The sequence below is a fragment of the Parasteatoda tepidariorum genome, chromosome 6 (genome assembly GCF_043381705.1).
Source record: "Parasteatoda tepidariorum isolate YZ-2023 chromosome 6, CAS_Ptep_4.0, whole genome shotgun sequence".
Lineage (NCBI taxonomy): Eukaryota > Metazoa > Arthropoda > Arachnida > Araneae > Theridiidae > Parasteatoda > Parasteatoda tepidariorum.
Genome location: NC_092209.1, coordinates 13,437,359 through 13,460,484, shown reverse-complemented (window position 1 = coordinate 13,460,484; position 23,126 = coordinate 13,437,359). Strand labels below are relative to the sequence as shown.

Here is a 23,126-nt window from a genome sequence, read left to right as displayed (position 1 = left end):
GGTTTGTGGCAGTGTGGCGTGGGCAATGTTGCTCGCCTCCGTAACTTAGGTTCACAGGTGCCCACTGGGTAACGCGAAATGAGCAACAATTCTGGCATAGTATAGGCAAAGATTCAAATTCAGTGCCTGCCATTGGAAAAAAAAATTTGCAAAAATTTGACTATTTTTGTTTGCTTTTTTAAAGGTACTAATAGCTTGACATTAGTGCTATAAAGTGGTGAATAATATAAGCCTACGAATTATTTAGAAATAGTGGTGGATAAAAATCTACTAAATTGAATTTATTAAACAAAGAATCACAATTGATAAACTACCACTTTAAAATATATATTTGCTGTCCGGAGCAAGTTGGCATCTTTGAAATAAAACAATTGTTGCATTAAAAAAATAACACAGCTGAAACAAGAAACAAATGTTTTGGTAGTAGCTGAAGCTACTATCACAACATTTTTTTAAAATTATAAAAGCATTTTTAACTTCACTACAAAATATCGCATTTTTGCAACAATACTTTGAGAATAAATCAAAATATAGCATATTACTCTTTTCTCTTTCAACCCTTTCTAAAACCGTAGTTAGTATACTTATCACTAATTTTTGAAGTCAATGTTAACTTTTCTACCACTTTTAATTTAGGTTTCCATTTTTTAATAACGTCAGCTTTCTTGAAGTGCGTTTGAATAAAATTGGCAACCATTTTTCAGTATAAGAAAACGTATAAAAGTTATAAAATGCATAATTCCTTCTGAAGTTTGCAGCAGTTATAAAGTTCATTTTGTAAATAGAGAAAAATAAAAGTTAATAATAGGTCGTGGCAAATATACTTACGGCGAAAAAAATACCCTTAAAATTTAAATTAATTTTATGTAAGCTAAATGAATTTTTCTTTACTTATATCAATTACTATTCTAATTTGAATTTCAATTCCAAAAAGTTTTTAATTTACCTTAACAAGAAATAAATGGCCCACTGAAGAGTTAAAATAAATAACTAGAAATAAAAAATTTTTAATGAATAAAGATAGAAAAAATTTAGGTATATATAATCCCATTTGTCTTCATTAAAAAGCAAAATTAAAACAAACCAAGCACACATTAAAAATCAAAAAATAAATGGATGAATAAAATTAAAAAAAAGTGATTATCAGTAAGAGATTTTTTGGATTTAATTTTGTCCATACCTTATAATAAAGAATAAAATATTTTTCTCAGAAAATTATTATTATTATTTTTTGAAATTTATTTAACAAGTCATACGAAATAAACCTCGGCGCCAAATACACTCCTTGTGAGGTCTTTTGAATATAAAACCCGACATGAAAAGGATGACCAGACAGTGGACCCACAGAATATGACCCAAACATGCCTTTGCAACTCACTTATGTACCATCATTCTTATGGTACAAACACCACCATTGAGAGCAGGACAACCTGAAAGATCCTCAAAAGATCTCCCTTTTGTAGAACACCGAAAGATCGAATGAGGATTAGAAGTGACTTTGGAATGACAAAATTTCCATTGACGTCTAATGCAAGTCTCTTCACCGACTGCGGAATGGACGTTCGTGAATTGAAAGAAGAACTACTTTAAAAATTAAAGACGAAGGGGAAAAAAAGTTTCTGTGGGTAATTTGTATACACAGTGGGAAAGCGAACAGTGAACCAGAAGAAATGTTCTTTTCTAGCAGCTCAATGTGTTGGAAAATGGGTAGTCTTTGGTGGGAAAAAAACTGGTTTATTGTAGACATCATGAGATTTAGTTCCCTGTATGGGTTTATGTAGGTTTAATTCAGGTTAATATCGATCTGCCGCTGCGTATCGGCAATTTTATAAGTAAACAAAAAATTTATGTTTCTTTTTTAGACAGAAATATAATTCCTGTGAATGCTATTCTGAAAATGGCGCTGAATAATTCAGAACAGCAGTTCCCAAAAGGTGTTCTATGGAATCCAGGATTGTTTTAGTTCCCCTTGTTCCCCCTCCAGGAACCAAAGAGATCTGATAACTCATTTTCTAAGCCTGGAAACTTGCATTTTAGTTTGTATCTAACCAATAATCAATAATTTATTTAATATTCAGGTTATTTTTATGAAATTATTTAAGTAAAAGGCCAATGATAGAAGAATTAACAATTCTGAAAATGGCACTTAATAATTTAGAACAGCAGTTTCTAAAAAAGTGCTCCAAAGATTCCGTGGTTCACCTTGTTCACTATCTGGGAATATATTCATGTGCAAATATATATATCTAATAACAAGCAAATATAAATTTTGATATTTTTGATTAGTAATTATTAAAAACAATTTAATAGTTACTACTAAAAAGATCTGTTAGATTATCTACATCTGTACATCTATATTATCTGTACAGATCTAATCTGTACATCTATGGGAAAAGTAGAAATTATATATATGCACATAAATGCAAACTTCTATAAATCCCATTCTAAAAATGGCGCTTAATAATTTAGAACAGCAAAAGGTGTTCCATGGGATCCAAGGGTTCAATGATTCACCTTGCTGACTATCTGGGAACCAAAGTGATCTGGGGGCCAAGATCACCATGTTTCTCAGATTTTTCACTTTCTAAATCTGTAATGATATTTGAAATATGTAATTATGTACGTATCTAACCAATAATCAATAATTTATTTAATATTTAGGCTATTTTTGGTAAATTATTGAAGTTAAATGTCAATGGTCGGCTGGGAACCAAGGGGATCTGGGAACCGAGATCCCAATGGTTTGCAGAGTTAACATTTTCTAAGCCTGTAATGATTTTGGAAGCCTGTAATTATGTTTGTATCTAACTAATAATGTATAATTTATTTAAAATTTAGGTTAATTTTCTGAAATTATATAAGTAAAATGCCAATGACAAAGGAATTGGCAAAATTTTATATATATATTCCTTTTTCAGTTACAATATATTGAAAAAATTACAATTCACTTTATTAGGAATATTTCAGTTCAATGATATGACTTTACAAACTTTCAGTTAAATTACAGTTTTTCTCAACAAACTTTTCAATTCGAAATAAATAATCAAATTGGAGAATGAAAAACTATGATTCTCTGACAACCATTCGAATTTTTTATGACACTTCTTTTTAGAAAACAATAATTACTTCATTTAATTTCGTCTCATGCATTCGCAACAAAAAAATTCAAAACAAATTTACAAGATGCTCTAGACCTGTAAGTTCAACTACATGACATAAAACATAATTTCAAGATTGCTACTGATAAAACAATGAAAAAAATTTAATTCTTCAAAATATTTCCAAATTAATTCGTTGTGGTCTTAGACAAATACATTCTCAGTTGCTAAGGAACTTTTTCGAAGTTGCTAAATAAAATTATTTAGCTAATCAAAGACGAAAGGCCACCAAACGAAGCTTGATCAATTACAGTTCTATAGCCGAAAAATTAGGAACTACTGCTATAAGGCTTTTATATGAGCTTAAATATTTCTTACATATACTTTATAAAGCCGAATTGATCTATCAAAGAATGGATACAAATTAAAATTAACATTTTCAAGGGTCAAAAATTTTAAATCACTATTAGGAATCGCATGCAATAACCGCAATTCTTTTGATTCCTATTATCTGAAATTTTGGTTCAAATTTTTCTCAGAAAAACTTGTTATAATTATTTTTTTTAAATAATAAATGGTTCCTATGATTGTTGTTCTATTAAATGGTATATACTTAGCAATGCTATAAATACTTAGAATCTGAATTTTAAATTTTTTCTTTATTTTCATGTCGAGCCATGGATTTATTTTATGAAAATATGACTTACTCTTGTAGTTAACATCTTTACGGTTTAGTAAAATAGCAAATTTACATCCTAGCGTTTCACGCATTCGAACACTTCTGAGCGTCTTTACAACACTAGTTTAAACACAATAAAAATTTACTTTACTGAACACACCTCATCTTTATGAAAATAAAATACAGCAAAAAAATCTGCTTTTACTCTGATTGCGAAAGAATTTTTACACAGGTAGTAAAATTTATACTTGATATTTGTTTTATCGATGATGTAATTTGAAATTACACTGAATACCACAATACAAAATAGTTCAAGATTACAGGGCAGTGATGCATTTATATGCTGGTAAAATTAAGAATATTATTATATTGTACCCTCTCCATCATAGGCAGCAGTTTTCCACAAAAGATCTTAGAGCTGAGGTTAGAAATAGGAAGAGGCAACGAAGTGAAAATTCATTGTAATTGAACATAAATATCTACATCAAATATAATTCGTGTAACATAACGTATACAGTACGTAATAATACGCAATATTGCGTCATTCAAGAGAGGTAATGGAGTAATAGAACGCATTTCAGACAACCATTTCTGCTTATTGGAAAACCTTAATAAGAATTCTGAATTTAAAAAAAAAAAAAAAAAGAAAGAGGGAGGGAATATCAATAAAACGTTTCATTTTGAACTTAGCTTCTTTTTCAAACCTGTTTACTAAAATAAGTTGAATGATGAAAAAAATATGTATAATAACCTATGAACTAATTTATACGTTAGACATTAAAGATTTTAGCTGATAAAAGTTTTTTTTTTTTGTTTTGCTCATTTTTTTACGATAAACAATTACCTATGAACTGATTTATATATTTGACATCAAAATTTTTAGCTGATGCAAGTCTTTTTTCCTTTAATTTGATGATCAGCAAATTTTTAACTAATACTTTCAAAATGTATTTTACCGAAACATATTATTCAATTTTAGAACCCGAATCTTTACAAATTAACAGATTAACCCATTGACCCTTTGACGCAGAATAATTAGAGCTATTTTTCATACTTATTCATCATTTTGTATTAATTTAATATCTATATATATACATATGTATTAAATAATATTTTATACGATTTAAGCTATAAGCATATATGGCAACGTTACTTTTAAAAAGTAACGAGTAAAAGTACAAGTATTTTTAAAAAAAGTAACACGTAAAAAGTAAAAAGTTCGTATTTTAAAAAGTAACGAGTAAAAAGTACAAGTAAAAGTACAAGTACTAAACAAAAAAAGTAACGATTTAAAAGTACATTTCTAGGAAATCGAAAATTCAAAGTAACCTAAAATTTTATTGAATAATATTCTTATGTTCTTTAATGTTTTTGCAAAATTGTTGTTATTTATTTAATTATTTTTAATTTTGAAACTTATGGACATTAATTTATTTTTAAATTCGGAAGAATATTACAATATAATTTTATAATATAATCGTATAATATAATTTTAAAATCAAATATAATTTTAATANGATTTGAATAAACCGGGACAACGGCCTTCATCGGTGTGCCTTGCTTGCGGGAAGTCCATTTCTTTTTGTTTGAGCCCATGTGAAATAGTGTGGTACTTCTGAACAGAGTAATGTCTGTGCAAAGGCATCAAACGCATCCGCACGATTACACAATTCAAAAAAATTCGGTGAGTGTAGTTCTTGGTGGATTTATAGCTCTGTCAATCGCTGTCTCGTTCGTGAAATATACGCGCTGACCGTTTTCAAGATGGACGGCTAAATGACTAACGGTAGGATCATGAATAGGGAATCCAAAGTTGCGACAAACAGCTTCATTGGAGCTGATGTACCGGCCAATTTGGTAGAGCGTTATTTCGTCGTTGTTATTCACTGGAAAAGCGGTCACATTGGTATTTTCAACTCGAAATACTGCCATATCACTGCCTTTATTCACATACTTGCAAATATATTTGATGCTCTTCTTTTAAGGGCGAGCATAAGTATTAGAGTTTAAAGTGAATTGTTGCAACGTGCGTGAATATTACTTTTTGATTTATCAGGTTTCTATGTCTAGTTTGGATTGGAATATGATTAAATAAAGATATATTTAAAATATACGTTAAATCTGTCCAAAAAATGAAAAAAAAATTAGTTATAAACCTATTCTCATACCTACTGAATATACATATAAAATTTCATCAAAATCGATCCAGCCGTTTAGGAGGAGTTTAACCACTAAAACTGTGACAAGAGATTTTTATATATATAGATATGAACACATACCGTAAGATGATGGGATTGCAAAATTTTAAAATATGAAAATTTTAAGTTTCAAAGTGATTATTTTTAATGTCAACTCAGAGTGACGTCTTGAATCCTTGCTTCGTTGACCATCAGCCATACCTTTGCAACTCCACAAGCACTAATGAATAAAATAAAAAAAAGATTATTTTTCTTCCAAGATTTAATTGAGACGGCATCATAATTTCAACGGAAATGGAAGTTGATCCCAATTAAGATACAAATGAATCCGTGTCGTGATACAGTCGTGGTGATGAAGACTGAAAAAAAAAAACGATACTATTTGGAAACAAAAAGATCACCAAAGAAGTTTTATTTTTATAGTTGTGTTAATACGTGACAATGAATACATTATGAGTCTAACAAATGCAGTCGTTTTTGCTTTTTGAATTCAGTCTATTTTTATCTCTCTTTCATGAAATAACTATTAAGTTTGAACAATCCTTTTGTTCTGACGTGGAAAATCAGAATTTTGATATAATCATTTTTCTTTAATTGAGCTTAATTTTAGGATTTATTAATTTACTTTTTTATATATATATATGAATGAAAACTAGTTTCATTTTAATTGAGGATGGGTACCAAAACGCAGAAGATAAAATTAAAAAAAGGAGTAAAAAAATTTCCTGACCACCTTGTTGTATTTCAAGATAGTAGTTTTGTGAAACGAGATAGGCATTACATTATTTTCTAGCTTTTCAGATTTCTTTAGTTTATTAAATTTTTTTTTAGTCATTCTTAATCTAATTTTACTTAAATTAAACCTATTATTAAATTTTGATTACATTTTATAAAAACTAAATCTATATATTTTATTCTCTTCTTAACAATCAATGTAATTGCTAACTTTTTAATTCAATACAACTCATTAATTCGCTGTTTTACCGAACATTATTTCTCAAACCACAAAAATATTTCAGTTACAGAATTATATTAATTTCTCGTGGTCTTTTTGGTGATCCTTTTGCTGACGGCTGGTGCAGCATGTGGACCACAGGTGATGGCACAGCATAATACACCGTAAACAAAGGGTTAAGCTATAGCTAACTATTCAAATATTAACTTGAGGCATGGTGAGATTGGCTGAATTGGCACTTCTTCTGGCTGTTTTCTTTTTGAATATTGCGCCTATAATGGATTTCTTCTGTATTACATAATAACCACTTTTAATTTGACTTTTGACTCAACAAGTCATGGAGGATTTTTGTTCCACGGCCTGTTCTTATTAATATTATCATGCAAAATTAATTATTTTATTTTGAAGGTTTGCTTTAAATATTCTTTCAGCTTTCCTTCTCGAGCTCTAAGACTAAAAGTTTTGTTATAATAATGATCCAGCTTTCATCATGAACTGTCATTTTCGTAATTTTGTTTTCATCATATTCTTCAATCATACCATCTACACCTTCAACCGCACCATTTTCCCATTATAAAGATAATAACTACATATCAAGATAATAAACATAGGGAAATAAATAATTAATGCAGAGAGTCGAGCCTGGAGCACAACTCCAGTCCTAAAAAATAACAAGTTCAATTAAAGGTTTGTTTTGCCTTATTTGGATAAATAGTGATTGGTAGGGGGATTTAATTCATCAGGACTGGGAATCGAACCCCGGACTACGGGATTAGTAGCTTTGCTCTTCGAACTCCATCACGGACTATGGCCATCGGATAATAAACATGAACAAAAATAATATTAGTTTTGTGAAAATTTCATGATAAAATATTAATTGTATGTAAAATTCAAATATCAGACAACAATTCATGGGCCGATCAAACATAACGCAAGGATGTTTTTGGCACTTTTGAACTCCCCCTTCCTCTTCTCAGAAAAAATAAGCAAATTACAAACTTCTTTCTTACTTGCGTAAGAAAGTAGCAGCTCCCCTTGTTTTTCACTTTAACTTTTACTGTAGAAATCTAATTTTAAAAATTTCAGGATCAAATTTTTTAAAAAATATTAAAAATGTATTTTTCCATAAAGAAAAATTTATGTTACATTTTTTTTAAATAAATGAATTTTTAATTATTATAAATATTTTAAAATAAATCATTAATCTATCAAAAAAAAATCACATTTTCTTTATTTTGAAATTTCTTTTGCAAATTTAACTTTTATTCCAAATTTGAAATTTTAAAAAATTTAACTTTTACCCAATTTTTTTTGTTACATTTATTTTGCACTTAAAGATAAAATTTTTGAAAATTGTGTTTTAGTGTCTTAGTAAGCATTGATCAGAAATAAGCAAGTGCAAACCCCTTTTCTTTTAAATGCTTATGTAATTACGAAGAGCTCCTCAAAACGATTAGTCAAATATGGGACATTATTTTTCTACGAAGATACAAATTGATAAAAAGTAGTACAAATAGCCTTAAAATGTTTAGCTAGGAATAATAATTTCGATTAATAAATTCAGTGATCAAAAAAGGAAGAAAAATTCTTAAGTTTATGTACTTTTGTCCCCTAAATTGAAATTTTTTATTTTCGTAATTTTGTATGATAACGTTTAAATTATCTCGAATTTCACATTCTTTAAATTATCTTCTTCAATTCACGTTATCTTCTTTTTTTCTTGCATAAAATGGAGAATTTGTTTATACTAAATTGGTACATTCAATTTTTTTTTTACATTTTATCATCTTCAAAACAGGCATTTTTCTACGTAAATCTAAAAAATCCATAACCACTAATAAAACAATTACATAAAGGAGAGAAGAGAGCTCTTCATTGGTCAACTATTTGAGTAGCAGTAATGCAGTTCGCAGTTAAAATAGGCCGCTACCTCTTAAAACACTCCGATTATTTCTTTATTAATAATACCACTCCATTCCACAAAATTCCAAGCTTCTAAAAAAAGAAAAATCAATAATCGAGGTGAAAGAACTTGAAACATCTGTTTTGGATCTTCTTCGAAACTTTTCCAAAAACACGGAATAATACTCGAGACCCGAAAAAAAAATTGTCATACGCGTTATTACCTCAAAAATAGAACATAATCTAAACAGAAGATAAGGATTGGACGAGGGCAGGTATTCCATAACCATACCTGACATCTCCAGCCATGCATGTGTAACATACTTTCCGAAAAAAGAAGAAGAAAAAACTCCCATATGAAATGAACCTTAGCCTCCTACCCACAATAACAGAAAGGAGACAAGAATTAAAAGGCAGCTATATTACTTCCCATATCCATACTTCCATTGTTGGAATCTTCAAAAGATATACCCGTTCCATAGTTTAACAAAAGGATGCTCCCCAATACCTAATGCAACTGCACATGGCAGCAGATATGTTTACCAGACTATCCTGATGAATGGGGCTGTTGTAAGTCTTAAAGGGAGGGAAGAGAAGCCTTCTATTGTCTGTTGTCCGAGCTAAAGTAATAAGCCGGACCCTTGTATGACGGACGATCCGGGTAGAATTGTGGACACATTGGGCATTCTGAAAACTTGCGTGCGTTTCTGTTCTGATATTTTACTTCATTTCTGAGTCAACATTGATGGATTTCACTTCGAATCTCGGTGCGTGTGTTTCTCGCCAAGGCTATTGGAAGTTTGAGTTTGTTGATGGGGGGAATAGACATGGAGGGATGTTGTTATTGAAAGACTGATTCAGATATTAATCTCGGACATAGGAATTTTTTTTTATATATATCTTCGTCAATATTCCTTTCGGCTATTTGGAAATCTTTTGACCATTGTGACCGAGTCCAGTTCGGAATGTGAATTGCAAGGGATGGACAAAAGGGGGCTGAGGGATCTTTTGAAAGCTTACATCAGCATTCCTGTTAATGCAGTTTCTCTTGTATCGACTATAATATAATCTGGTCATGTATAATTGTTCCAGTTCTTTTGATAGTAGAGCATTATTCTCACAAACATGATTAACCCGAGTCAAACTATTTATTTTGAAAAACTAGTACCGTTCCCTTTTGACATCAAGAAATTAAATCTTGTTTTATTTTGCAGGTAATGTGATGGTTATTCATTCTTCAGAATAGGCAACAGTCATCTTCAAAATTATAATAATTTTTTTGAAATTAAAAGCTTAAAATTTTAGAGGAATATGCCATATTGAGCAATACCAATTGGATATATTAGTTATACAATGACTATCAGGCATAATATAGTTTATGTATTAGACGTCTAATGTGTATCACAAATAATGTGGTTAAAATATAAATATATTGTAGATGTCATCCACAAAATGATTAGACAATATTTGAATTCCATCATGGCCCTTCTTAACCCATTTGAGACTATTGTAGCAAAAATTCAAAATTTTTTTGACGTAAAAAAGCATTTTTGATAAACGAAAGTGGTTGAGCATTTCTGCGTTGAATAATCTAATATTTTCTATCTTTGGCAACCACATTTGTCTCAAAATATCTCAATCACCGAACTTTCTATATGATATATTATATCATATTATAATGATAAATTACAAAAAAAGAAATAATTGAATTACCAGTCTTTATTTTTCTAATTTGAGTTCATGGAAACGTTGGTCTTTTATGAGTTAAATAGGATTATGGCAGCCTGTAATTTAAATTTTCTATTATTTTCAAAAGTAATATTCAAATTTTCAATTTAAAGTCATTTATTATATTTTATTTATTACTCTTCAGAAAACGCATATAACTAGTGCAATATAAGTTTTTTTTTTTTTTTAACATAAATGAAAGATTCCTTAGAAGTCAATAATTAAAATTTTTGCACTGAAAAACGTTTGTATAACATACATACTGCATTAAACCACTTCTTTTTAAAAGCTAATTCCTATTCTACAATGTCAGAGTCGGTGGAGAAATTGTATTTGAAAATTAAGTTTGCTCAAAAAATCCTTGAAAAGGATCGAATTTGGAAGAAAGGTCACGGAAATTTCCACGATTGGTAAACACGATTGCTTCTACACATTTTAATGAATAAAAACGGAACATCATTTGAGAGAAATGCATTTATTTGTTAATTATTCAGTGATACATCGATCGAATAAAATGTCGCAGCATAGAAAAAAATTGTCGTAACGTTAATGACGATTACAACCGTCGAGGTTTTTCAAGGAAGAACTGTGAAAAAATGTGATTATTTTCATTTTTGAGCAGTGGTGGCGCAGGGGCTAGAGCACTCGCCTCCAAATGAGGTGGACTGGTTTCGAATCTCGGCAATGACTGGTTGATTCGAATTCCACACCCTGCTCGCACCGACCACAGCTCGCACCGCTGACGAAAAATATCATCATTGGTAGACGGATCATACGTTTGAGTCTCCTTGTCATCCGGCTAAGCTTGAGAGATTTTCGTGGTTTTCTTCTCCGTGTAACACAAATGCGGGTCAATTCCATCTAAACGTTAGCTCCCACCACTTGATCTAGGAGTTTCCTTGTCTTCTGGATTGGGTTCAAAATTACAAGGATACAGAGAACATTAGTAGGTGAAAACTGAAAATTTGGTCGGCTGTTCAACGAAGGCTATAAAATAAAATAAAATTTTCAATTCCAAACTTACGACTGACACTCAATTTCCTATGGCGTTCCTATTATATATATTTATATATATTACATATTTTATATATTTTTCATATTTTTAGTTTTCCTATCATTCATGTTCATAATTCATATTTTAAACAGGATAAATAGATGGAAGGTCAAAAATATGGAAGTATTGTTATGTTCACTCCCAATTTCAGCCTGTCCTCTGGCTACATAAATAAAAAAAATATAATAGGTAAAAACTATTTGCATATTTTGGAAATCTATGATAAAAGCCTTTAGATATAGGAAAAGTTTAATCCATGGATAGTTTCTATCAAGTAAAATGAAAAGTATAAGATAGTTCCTTTCCTTTTTTGAAAAATATTACAATTTCTAAAGCATTTGTATGATTAATAAATAACAAGCATTTGATAATCCTTTTTTTTTTTTTTTTTTTTTTTTTTTTTTTTTTTTTTTTTTNTTTTTTTTTTTTTTTTTTTTTTTGTTAAAAGCAAAGAAATTAAGTTCATGCAACAATCAATGTGTGCTTACAAAAGTTAGCTCTTCGTAGGCTCGGTCGTCACATGAAACGATGCTTTTTTCTTTTCTCTTTTTCATCGAATAATCTATTTTCATAACTGCCATGAGCTTGCAACAGTTACTCATGACTCTAAGGTCAAGTTTAACCTATATTTAGCCAACGCCTCTATGTTTGTTCTAAAAATGGCTCAAAATATCAATACAGAGAAAACTACAATTTCGAGAAAATGAAAAGCGTTTGCGGTCTAATTTTTTAATAATTAAAAATTTAATCCAATGCTACATTATATGGCTCATAAAATTTTGTTATAAGTGAGGAAAAGGCATTGATTTTGATAAATTTAATTTGGGTGTAAAAATGTCGCCAAATCGACGAATTTTTAAAAAGTTTAATAACTTTTAAAATATTTAAGTTATTTGTCTGCTCTAAAGCTTAGATAAATCTTTACAGTTATATGGCATATATAGTTTAAAGTCATAGTTTTGCTTCAAGTGCAAAGCACATAAACAGTGGCTTTTTTGGTATTGTTTGGCGAAAGAGCTTCGAAGAGCCCTATTAACCCGCGATATTTCTAGAGGCACTCCGATCAGACCATAGTGCAAATAAACCAGTTTACACCATGACTCTGAAATTCTAATAAAAACAAGAAAGTGGTTGCAAAATATATGTTTCAAAATCTTTTTAATTAATGAATATAATTAGTTTCCTTATTAACCACTTCAAATTAATTCAGTAAATATATAAATATTTGACCAAGATGTATTTCTTTCATGTATTTTAATAATCGAAATTCATTACACGCTCAAAACTGGTTCACTTTCTTAATAGCAGACTGCAGAGACCACTCACAAAAAATGTCGGATGCTATGGTTTACGAGACTAAACCCAATATTTGCACAGTCACCGTATACTTAGAGACCGTTATATAAAGTGGCTACTCAACATGAAAGTGTAAAAAATTTTACAGAGTTGTTAATAACTTATGTTGCTAGACAGAACCTTTAAACTGAAAAGGGCTAATAATAGTCTTACTCGTAGTGTGTAAGTGGATTATATTATCTTAACTAATGCGTAATCTTAAGACTGTTTTTCGAAGGTTCCGTCGTATAATGAAATGATGCTTTTTTGCGAGTAATATGCTATTTTCATAACTGCTGTGAATTTGCAACTGTCACTCACGACAGTTAAAGTTTAGCTTATCTAAAGCCAGCATTGTCTACGCTTAGTTTGAAAATGGCGCTAAACCTCAATATGGAGAAAAGACACAGTTTTGTGAAAATGAAAAGCATTTGTGGTCTAATTTTTTAATATTTAAAAACTTACTCCACTGCTTAATTACTTGGGCCCATAAAAATTTGCAAAAACTGAGAAAAAGGCAGGGATTTTGATAGTTTTCATCTAGGTAGAAGAATGTCGCCAAATTGGCGAATTTTAAAATAGCTAATAACTTTTAAAATATTTAAAGTATTTGTCTGTTCAAAAGCACAGATAATTCTTCATGCCAAGATTATATATATAGTTTAAAATTATCACAAAACTTCAAGTGTAAGGCACTTAAGCTATAGCTTTTTTTATTTTCCTTGGAAACAGAGCTTCGAAGAAAAGCGTTATTTTATTTTATTTTATTTTATTTTATTTTATTTTATTTTATTTTATTTTTTTATTTTATTTTACTTTATTTTATTTTATTTTATTTTATTTTTGTCACTGTGTTTAAAGACAGCGCTAGAAATCTTAATTTTTAACAATATATTGTTTTTTATAAGATTTATAATGAATTTCTTTACTACAAAACAAATTTGACATTAAAGAATATTTTAACATGAAAACAATTTTAATTTTTATAATTATACACCAAATAAATGAGTAGTTCCTATTAATAATCACCCCTTACATTTGTTGCATCCCACATCCATGCAATTTTTATTAAGAACTAAATTAAAACATCAATTCATCTACAAAATATACAGTACACTTTCAGAACTGACTTCGGAAATCTTATTCCGTTTGGTTCATAACCAGTTCTTATCTTCATATCCACAGAGGGCTGGATCAGCCAAATCTGAAATTCAGAGAAAATTCACTCGAAGCATCCCTTCTATCCACACATCCACACATGACTCTCCATCCTCCTGATACCTCTTGGGATGAAGGCAACCGCATCCCCCGAAATCCCATCGATCGGCTGCTAAAGATGAAGGAGAAATGGATGGAAACGGAAAAGGAGGAGATGCTTGGAGTGTTTAAAGGGTGATTTAATTAGCCTGCTAGACTTTCTAGGCAGAAAATACTGCCTAGGCAGGATCAAGATTAGTGGAGCGTTATAGAAATTAAAGAGAATAATTAGGTTGATTTTATATTGAAATAATCAACTCATCAGTAGTGGTTCATCCTAGTATAATGATAGTCATGAAGTAAGGTAAATTTTTCAGAAATTATAAAATTGTCAGCTGTCAATTTGAGCTTTACCTCACTATTTGGATATTGATGCTTGTGAATTATAGCAAATGTGTTTTTGCTGTTAAAGTGAAAAACATTAGTAAAATTTTCACCTTCTTTTGCACATCTGGACAGAATAAAGACTAGTGAAACAATATAATGAATTAAAGAGAACAATTAGGTTTCTTTTATATTGAAATAATCAGCTCATCTGTGGTGGTTCATCCTAGTATAACGATATTCATGAAGTAAGGTAAATTTTTCAGAAATTACAAAAATGGCAACTATCAATAGAGCTTTGCCCCACTATTAGGATATTGATACTTATGAATTAGAGCAAAGGAGTTTTTACTGTTAAAGTGAAAAACATCAGTAAAATTTTCACTTCCTTTTGCACATCTAGGCAAGATCGAAACTAGTGAAGTGGTATAGAAATCAAAGAGTATAATTAGGTTGCTTTTATATTTAAATAATCAGCTCATGTGTAGTGGTTCACACTAGTATAACGATATTCGGGACAAGCTAATTCCGTGACAGAATTATCATCCGAATTAGTGTTCCTTTCAGAATTGTTCATGGCAAGGTATCATAAAAATTGTATGAAGTAGTAGGTAAATTTCCACGCATTGTGATTAAAATTTTTTATTTCCTACATAAAACATTTTGTTACTTTATTTTGAAAAGAGCCTAAGGATGTCTTATTAAGCATACGGCAGCGCAATTTTTACATCTCCCATGAATGGCTGAAAATTCAGTGGCGCCATCTAAGTGATTCGATAAGGAAGCCTGAAATATATTTATATTCGCATATTTTCCGATGTTAAAGACATGCGATGTAGAAAGAAAAAAAGGAGAGAGGGGGGGATGCAGAGAGAGGAGGTAGGGTAAGTGCAAAGCGAAGGTGAAGAAGGCACCATGAGAATCCAATTTAAGCTTCTTACCTCTTTTCTGTCCAGTAAAGAAAAAAAAGACGAACGTGTTCAAGTTCTTGTTTGAGGCTCGATTCCCAGTCAGGGCACAACTGGATTATGTGCAGTGAAAAGCTGCAAAGCGTATTTCGCATTGTGTTAAAAGAAGTTTGACGCAGAATCCTTTTATCTTGTCAAAAATAGTTTGAGGCTACTTTGCTATTTTGTACCGAAGCTATATTTCGAATTTTAAATCTTACTATGCATTCTTTTATACAATATGCTTTACTTGGAGAAATATTTTAATGTTGTAGTATTTCCTCCCCTTTATGTATTTTAGACCGACTGAGAAATGTTAAAAAATTACACCAATATATTTCTTAAAATATCTTTCGGCAAATATAAAAATCATAACCAAATATTTTATTTATTGTTACTCATATGCATGCATTCTTTCCTCTCGCTAAATGACCTGAGTCCGAAGGGCTTTGCTTATTCATCTTGAAGTGCGACTTAGAGGTGCATAATGGTACATTCTAGTTTCTGCTATACTATTTTTCATTTAATAAATTTGACTTATTATGATTTAGACCACCACTATATTTAAACAATTCAACGAAATATGCTGGAGCTGACAATTGAAATATGATGTGTGCAGATATGGCAACGTGCTCCGGAGAGCTGATATGTGTTTTGAAGTGGTAGTTTATCAATTGTGATTGTTGGTTTAATAAATTCCATTCAATAGATTTTTATCCACCACTATTTCTAAGTAATTCGAAGGCTTATAGAATTCACGACTTTATAGTAGCATACCTGCCAACTCTTCCGGATTTTCCGGAAGATTTTATTTTCATAGTTAAAGTGGTAGCAATTCTCTGGTTATTCCAATTAACTTTTTGAATTATAATGATAATTATAAATGAGTTTGACCACCACTACATATAAATAATTACAATAAATATATCAAAGCATAATAATCTTCGCGCAAGTGAATTTCAACGGGACCAAAATATTAATATATTTTTGAGTCAGATTGTTTTTTGTTTATTTTCTTACAACCACTCTGAAAATCCATTCTCGGAAAGAGTGAAAGTTGGCAGGTATGTAGTAGGTATGTCCTTTCACTATTAGTTTAAACTGATTTGTGACTTCAGCTTCTGAGTTTTCGCACGCTTTAACCCTTTCGCGCCGACTGTCACAAATACGTGACAGCAAGAAACCGTATAAATCAGGGTAAGAAGATAAAACTGGTAATCAAAGTATTTCTTTAGCAATTTATTTGTGGGCGGAGTTATAATTTTTTGATTTATTTAATTCACCATTACTTTGTTCAAAATAAAACTATTTAGTTATACTTTGAATTAACATTGATTATATATATGATTAAACTAACAATAATTAAAATAAAAGCAAAGTAAGTCTGTCAAATTAGTAACGAGTACATTTAAGTTACCGTTTTTAATTTAATTGCAACTTGATTCTGATTTTGCACGAATGCTTTTCTGAATCACCCGTCCCCAAGGGGTTAAGAAACACCAGTTCAAGTAGTTATGCCATGTTATACCTAAAAGTGCATGGTAAAAGCAAGCAAAAATAGTCAAATATTTGTAAATTTTACTTCGTAGTTATTTACCGTTTGTTTAACCCTTTCGCGCCGACTGTCACAAATACGTGCCAGCATAAAACCGTATCAATCAGGGTTAAAAGATAAAACTGGTAATCAAAGTAATTCTTTAGCAGTTTATTTGTGGGCGGAGTTATAATTATTTGATTTATTTAATTCACCATTACTTTGTTCAAAATAAAACTATTTAGTTATACATTGAATTAACATTGATTATATATATGATTAAAGTAACAATAATTAAAGTAAAAGCAAAGTAAGTCTGTCAAATTAGAAACGACTACATTTAAGTTACCGTTTTTTATTTAATTATGTCCTGATCCGACTGCTTTTCTGAATCACCCGTCCCCAAGAGGTTAATCATTTTAGCGTGTCTGGAGCAGTTGGTATCCTGCGTTTGAGAAAAAATTATTTTACCTTAATTGCTATTTCGCTAATATTTTAACTGTTGTGAGGTGGTGTCAGTTGGAACATATGTCAATACATACTGGTATTTTCTTTACAAAGTGGAGCTTGTAAGCCCTTATCAAGTTGGAGACCCGATAGCACAAAACATAGAAGTACGAAACAAAATACACCCAGAGTTGCTATGGGATTTGAACCCGTTACCTCCATGGTATAAAGCGTTTAGTGGTAAGGTGAGATTGCTCGGTTAAGGAGACCCCTCTATCGAAACAAGCAGAACTATATAAATATATATGGTAGATTTTAAATATTTTGAGGCCGGAAAAGGAAACACGTGATATCTTGCAAGTGGTCAACAATGTTTTAATTCTTAAAGAATATAAGTAATAAAAGTTAGCACTGGTTTTTAATTTAGTATACATTACGTATTTCTCGAAGTGTAGCTAAATTAGAAATTATAAAAATTTGAAAGAGTGGCCCAATTGGTAAGATTGCGGAGGCTCTGTTATAGAAACTGTTGGGGGGCATATTTAAATGTGATGAAAGAAAACCTTTTCTTTAATTATAAATATTTTTCTGAAATGAGCAGAGCAGCTTGGCTATATCATTGATGGCATTTTATATAAGGGTAAAAAAATTAGTTTATTAAGTTATGTTTTTTCTTAACGTACATTTTTTTCTTCCTAATGTATGTAAAGAAACCGACTGAAAGCTTATTCTTGATACTTCGTTTATTACAAGTTTTACAGAATTAGTGACTGAACGAATGGGCATGGGTGAGTGATTGATTCGTCAAATTAATGAATGGGTCACTCAGTGATTGAGTTACTCAATAAATGAGCTAATTAGTGGGTCAAAGTATTAATAATTCCGCATTTCTGCTCTTCAGTAAACAATGGTTTATTCGGAAATATCATCGACTATTAGTGTTAATTGTCGATATTTCCGAATCCTTGATTCTTGGAATATAAAGAAAAAAACGTGTTAGAAATAATATTATTGAATTAACCCTTCAGTAACTGGCGTATTACAGAATTACTTGGCTGAAACACTTTGAAAATAAATAAAAATGCTTGAAACCTGACAATAACCAAATTATTGTTTGAATAATCAGCGTCTTCAAAAATGCTAATTTTCTGCACTTTGTAAAAAAATATTTTCTATTGGTAACAAAATCTAAGCCATTTTCAGTTTAGTATATTTCATTTTAAGTAATTTTTCCACCACTATATCTCTCTCTTAATTCACGATTTTTCAACAAAAAAAATTGCTCAGCTGCTAACTACAATTATATTTTTAAAGCCGAAATGCTAATAGAAAGCGCAAAAATTAGACCCCTAGCACACTTCGTTGCTAGTGATGCTATTTTATCTAACAAATTTAATTAATTTATCACTAAACTGAGATTGTTTTTGTACTCTTACCATAATTTATAACATTGAAAGCGACTGTCGCTGCAGTTGACAGTTACGTAATATAAACTTGTTTAATTTTATACTCGCTGCAATCGCGGCAACTCATTACTAATTCATGATCATAGTGCATACCTGCCAACTTTTGATCCGTTCCTTTTTGTTTTTTCCCAGTGGTTGTAAAATAGAATCAAAATTTCAATTGCAAGCAAAATAATACGTTATATTTTAAAAGGCTTTAGCTGACAGTCGTGATAGTAACGCATATTAAGGTATATGCTTAATTTTTTTAAGAATAGTGGTGATCTAAATCATTTAAAAAATAACTTTATAAAAGAAAAAAATAGTATATATTTACTACCACTTTAAATATAAAAATAAAATTTTACGCCAAATGCTTTAAAGTTGATTGGTATGAAGTGTCATTTTATTTTTGTCATCACAAACCATGAGGAATCTATGATATGATCTAAAAAATCCCCATGAAAAGGTAAGAAGCACCTGCGGGGATTGAAAGCCTTGAGAAATTTTAAGACTATTAATATGACTAAGCAGTTACCTTCGTGGTGACACTTTTAAAAAGTAAGCGTAGGTTTTCATGTTCTACAAGTTTTACTTTTTAATCAGTCACTAAATTATTAAAATTTTTGTTGAAAGTGAAGTTTCCTGGGATCCTAGGCTCTTTCTTTAATCCGCGCTTTTACCCACAATTACTGCTGGTAAAGCTTTTAATATCAGGATCAGCTTCATGACGATCATCAAAGTTAATTTTTTAATTATTATATAAAAGTATATGTGTAACTTTTGAAGTGGTAGATAATAATTAATACATTTTGCAATCATACATAACAGTTAACATTTACGGGTTGTTCGTAGTACTTCATTTTAATATTTAAAGTAGTAATTAATCTTTTATAATCTGGGATTCATAAATTTTATTTAACCCTTTAAAGCACAGAGTTTTTGAAAAAAATCCAGCCAAAAAAAAATCTTTTTTTTTTATGTAAGAAAACACACTTTAGGACATTGGACAATGAGGACATTGATGTGCTGCGCTTATGTTTCATGGAAAAAGGCACTAAATATTTTATTCTTGAATAAATAAGTGTTATATCTTACAATCCTACGTAAATGATAAATATCAATAAAACGACTTTTTTTATTAACTTTCACATTGTTATTTTCAATCCTCGATTATATTCGAGTGTGAAAAATTATAGCAGCATAAAATACAACGCCGCTCGAATTATCTCGAGTGTGCNCTACGTAAATGATAAATATCAATAAAACGATTTTTTTTTCTTAGTTTTCACGGTGTTATTTTCAATCCTCGATTATATTCGAGTGTGAAAAATTATATCAATAAAATACAACGCCGCTCGAATTATCTCGAGTGTGCACAATTTGGCCTGATTAGCGCGCTCGAATTAACTCGAGCGTACAAGTTAAGGGGTTAATATGATTTTGACTACCACTAAATGCAAATCAATCAATCAAGGGCAATTTATAGAAACAAAAATCAATGTAAGCCATAGCAACTGTGAAAAGTTAAATTTATCTACCAAGGTATTTCAATTAGACCTTCACTATATTGGGGAAATACTTCCATCAAAAGAGTAAGCGTTGGAAGGTTAATAAGAAAAATATTGGGTCGTTCTGCGAATTTGAAGCGATTTTCGATTGGCGTAGCTCTCCAAAATAGTCCACCAAAAATATTCAATTGATAGCAAAATTTATACTATTAAATATATTTCTAGATAATAAAAATGGTTCATTAAAATTTCTGAATCACAGCATCAATTTGATCCCAATCCATTAAATCCATCTTTTTCTTAGTAAAATATTAATATTAAAAATCAAACCGTGGTGGGTTGACTTTTAATAAAATCGTGTTGGCTCCGGTGATGAAGCAAGTACCTCTCAATGAGAAGATCCGGGTTCGACTCCCAGCAATGGCTGTACGGACCAGAGCTGACGTAAAATATCCTCAGTGGCAGAAGAATCTAAATTAGAGTCCAATTCCTGTCACGTTAACCGTGGAAGATTTTAATGTTTTTCCTCTTCATGCAATTCAAATATGGGTTTATTCCATCGAAAAGTTTTTCCCAATACTTGATCCAGGAATTTCCATTTCTTCTGGATCAGGTTAAAATTTACATGGTTACGGAGTTAAACAAAGGTAGTCGTATGCTCAAAATTGGGTGGGCTGTTGAACGATGGTTATGAAATAAAATATTAAAAATAAATTTACTTACTTCAAAATAAATTATTTGACTAACTTTAACCCCTTGGGGACGGGTGATTCAGAAAAGCATTCGTACAAAATCAGATTCAGGATGTAATGAAATAAAAAAAGGTAACTTAAAAGTAGGGTTGCTAATTTGACAAACTTACTTTGCTTTGACTTTAATTATTGTTAGTTTAATCATATATATATAATCAATGTTAGTTCAAAGTATAGCTAAATAGTTTTATTTTGAACAAAGTAATGGTGATTAAATAAATCAAACAATTATAACTTCGCCCACAAATAATCTGCTAAAGAATTATTTTGATCACCAGTTTTATCTTTTTACCCTGGTTGATACGGTTTTATGCTGGCACGTATTTGTGACAGTCGGAGCGAAAGGGTTAAACTTCATTTAAAAAAAATAAACACTAAATGAAGAATATATTAGATGTATTCAGAGATGCCAACTGCTGTGGGCACGCCAGAATAATTAAAAAAGCGGTAAATAGCTGCAAAGTAAATTTTGCAAATATTTGACTGTTTTTGCTTGCTTTTTAAAAGGTATCGCATAACATAAGTGCTATAAAGTGGAGAATTATATAAGCCTACTAATTGTTTAGAAATAGTGGTGGATAAAAATCTACTAAATTGAATTTATTAAACCAAGAATAAAAATTGATAAACTAACACTTTAAAATATATATTTTGCTGTCCGGATCAAGGTGGCTTCTCTGGACGTATTGCGAGGAATTTAAGTTTTCATATCAGACGCGCGCATCACTTTCTTCTTTCTCCTTTATGATAGCTTCCCAGCATTATCCAATCACTGCCAAAAGTGAAGCAGCTATTTATTAAATTTTATAATTTATTCCATATGGGTTGCTAATATCTGAAATGTTTTTAAGACACATAGTAAAATTGAGAAAATTATAGATCTTTCAAGTTATTCGTAGCTATTAAAAAATGATGGTACCACTTTCTGCTGTATCCAGATCGCAACAACCACAAACACGTCTTTGGGAAATTCCCTTCGTCACCTGCAGCATATAAGTTGTTTAACCTGGTCACTAAACGTGAGTATTATCTAGATATAAAAAAAATAACGATATCAAGGCTTCCAATGGTTCATAAAAATATAAATAGTAGAAAATTCAGTATCATAAAAATTATTTTTTCACCACAACAATTCTACAATGAAATACAAATGGAGAAATATGACATCTACACTGCGAAAAAATAATTAAATTGAAATAGTTTCAACTTTTAAGTTTTTTAAATTTCCACTTTTTGCTAATTAGTTTGGTACTGATGATTAGCTTGGTTGATCACAAGTAGTCCTGCTATATATGTAAAGTGTCGTAATACTTGCACGTTTAGATCAAATGAATATTTAATCTTTTTACCTACCATCTTTGTTTTTAACGCTTTACAGACCAGACCTACATAATTGTGTGACTTGGGTGTGCGAAAAGTGGTAATGCGGTCATAATTTAAAATTTCTTTTTTTATTGCTACCATCTTATTTTTTAAAATAATCCTTAAATTATTTTGAAATTACTTTTCTACTTAATAAACTTAAACAATTAATTTAAAATTTTCACATACACCTTAATTATTTTGAAATTAAATCTTAAGAATTGGGAACCCCCCTTGGGGACGGTTGATTCAGAAAAGCATTCATACAAAATCAGAAACAAGTTGTAATTAATTAAAAAACGGTAACTTAAACGTAGGGACTGATGGATTGAAAGTAAATCCATAGTATTTACAATTTAATGTTTTGTACAACTGCAATTTTGAAAAAAAATTATTATTTAATAATTGAGGAATAAATTGAATTCTTTCAAGTGTTGATAAATATATTGTTTTTTTTTTTATTTATCTATTTTTTTAATTTCATGAAAGAAAAAGCTTGTTATAACGAAAGTATTTCACAACAACTTTTGGTATTTTTTTTTTCCACTTAAGAATTTCTTTCAAACAAGTAGAAATTAAAAATTAAATGATAAAAATG

At 30.2% G+C, this 23,126-nt stretch overlaps 1 long non-coding RNA gene across 1 annotated transcript; it reads right to left on the bottom strand.

Annotated features, from left to right (window-relative positions):
* Positions 1 to 11,019: 11,019 nt before the first annotated feature.
* Positions 11,020 to 22,198, bottom strand: LOC139425749 (uncharacterized). Its single transcript, XR_011636899.1, has 2 exons — positions 22,086 to 22,198; positions 11,020 to 11,547 (listed from the first exon to the last, which is right to left on the bottom strand). It is a non-coding gene; the product is annotated as an uncharacterized lncRNA (long non-coding RNA).
* Positions 22,199 to 23,126: the final 928 nt, after the last annotated feature.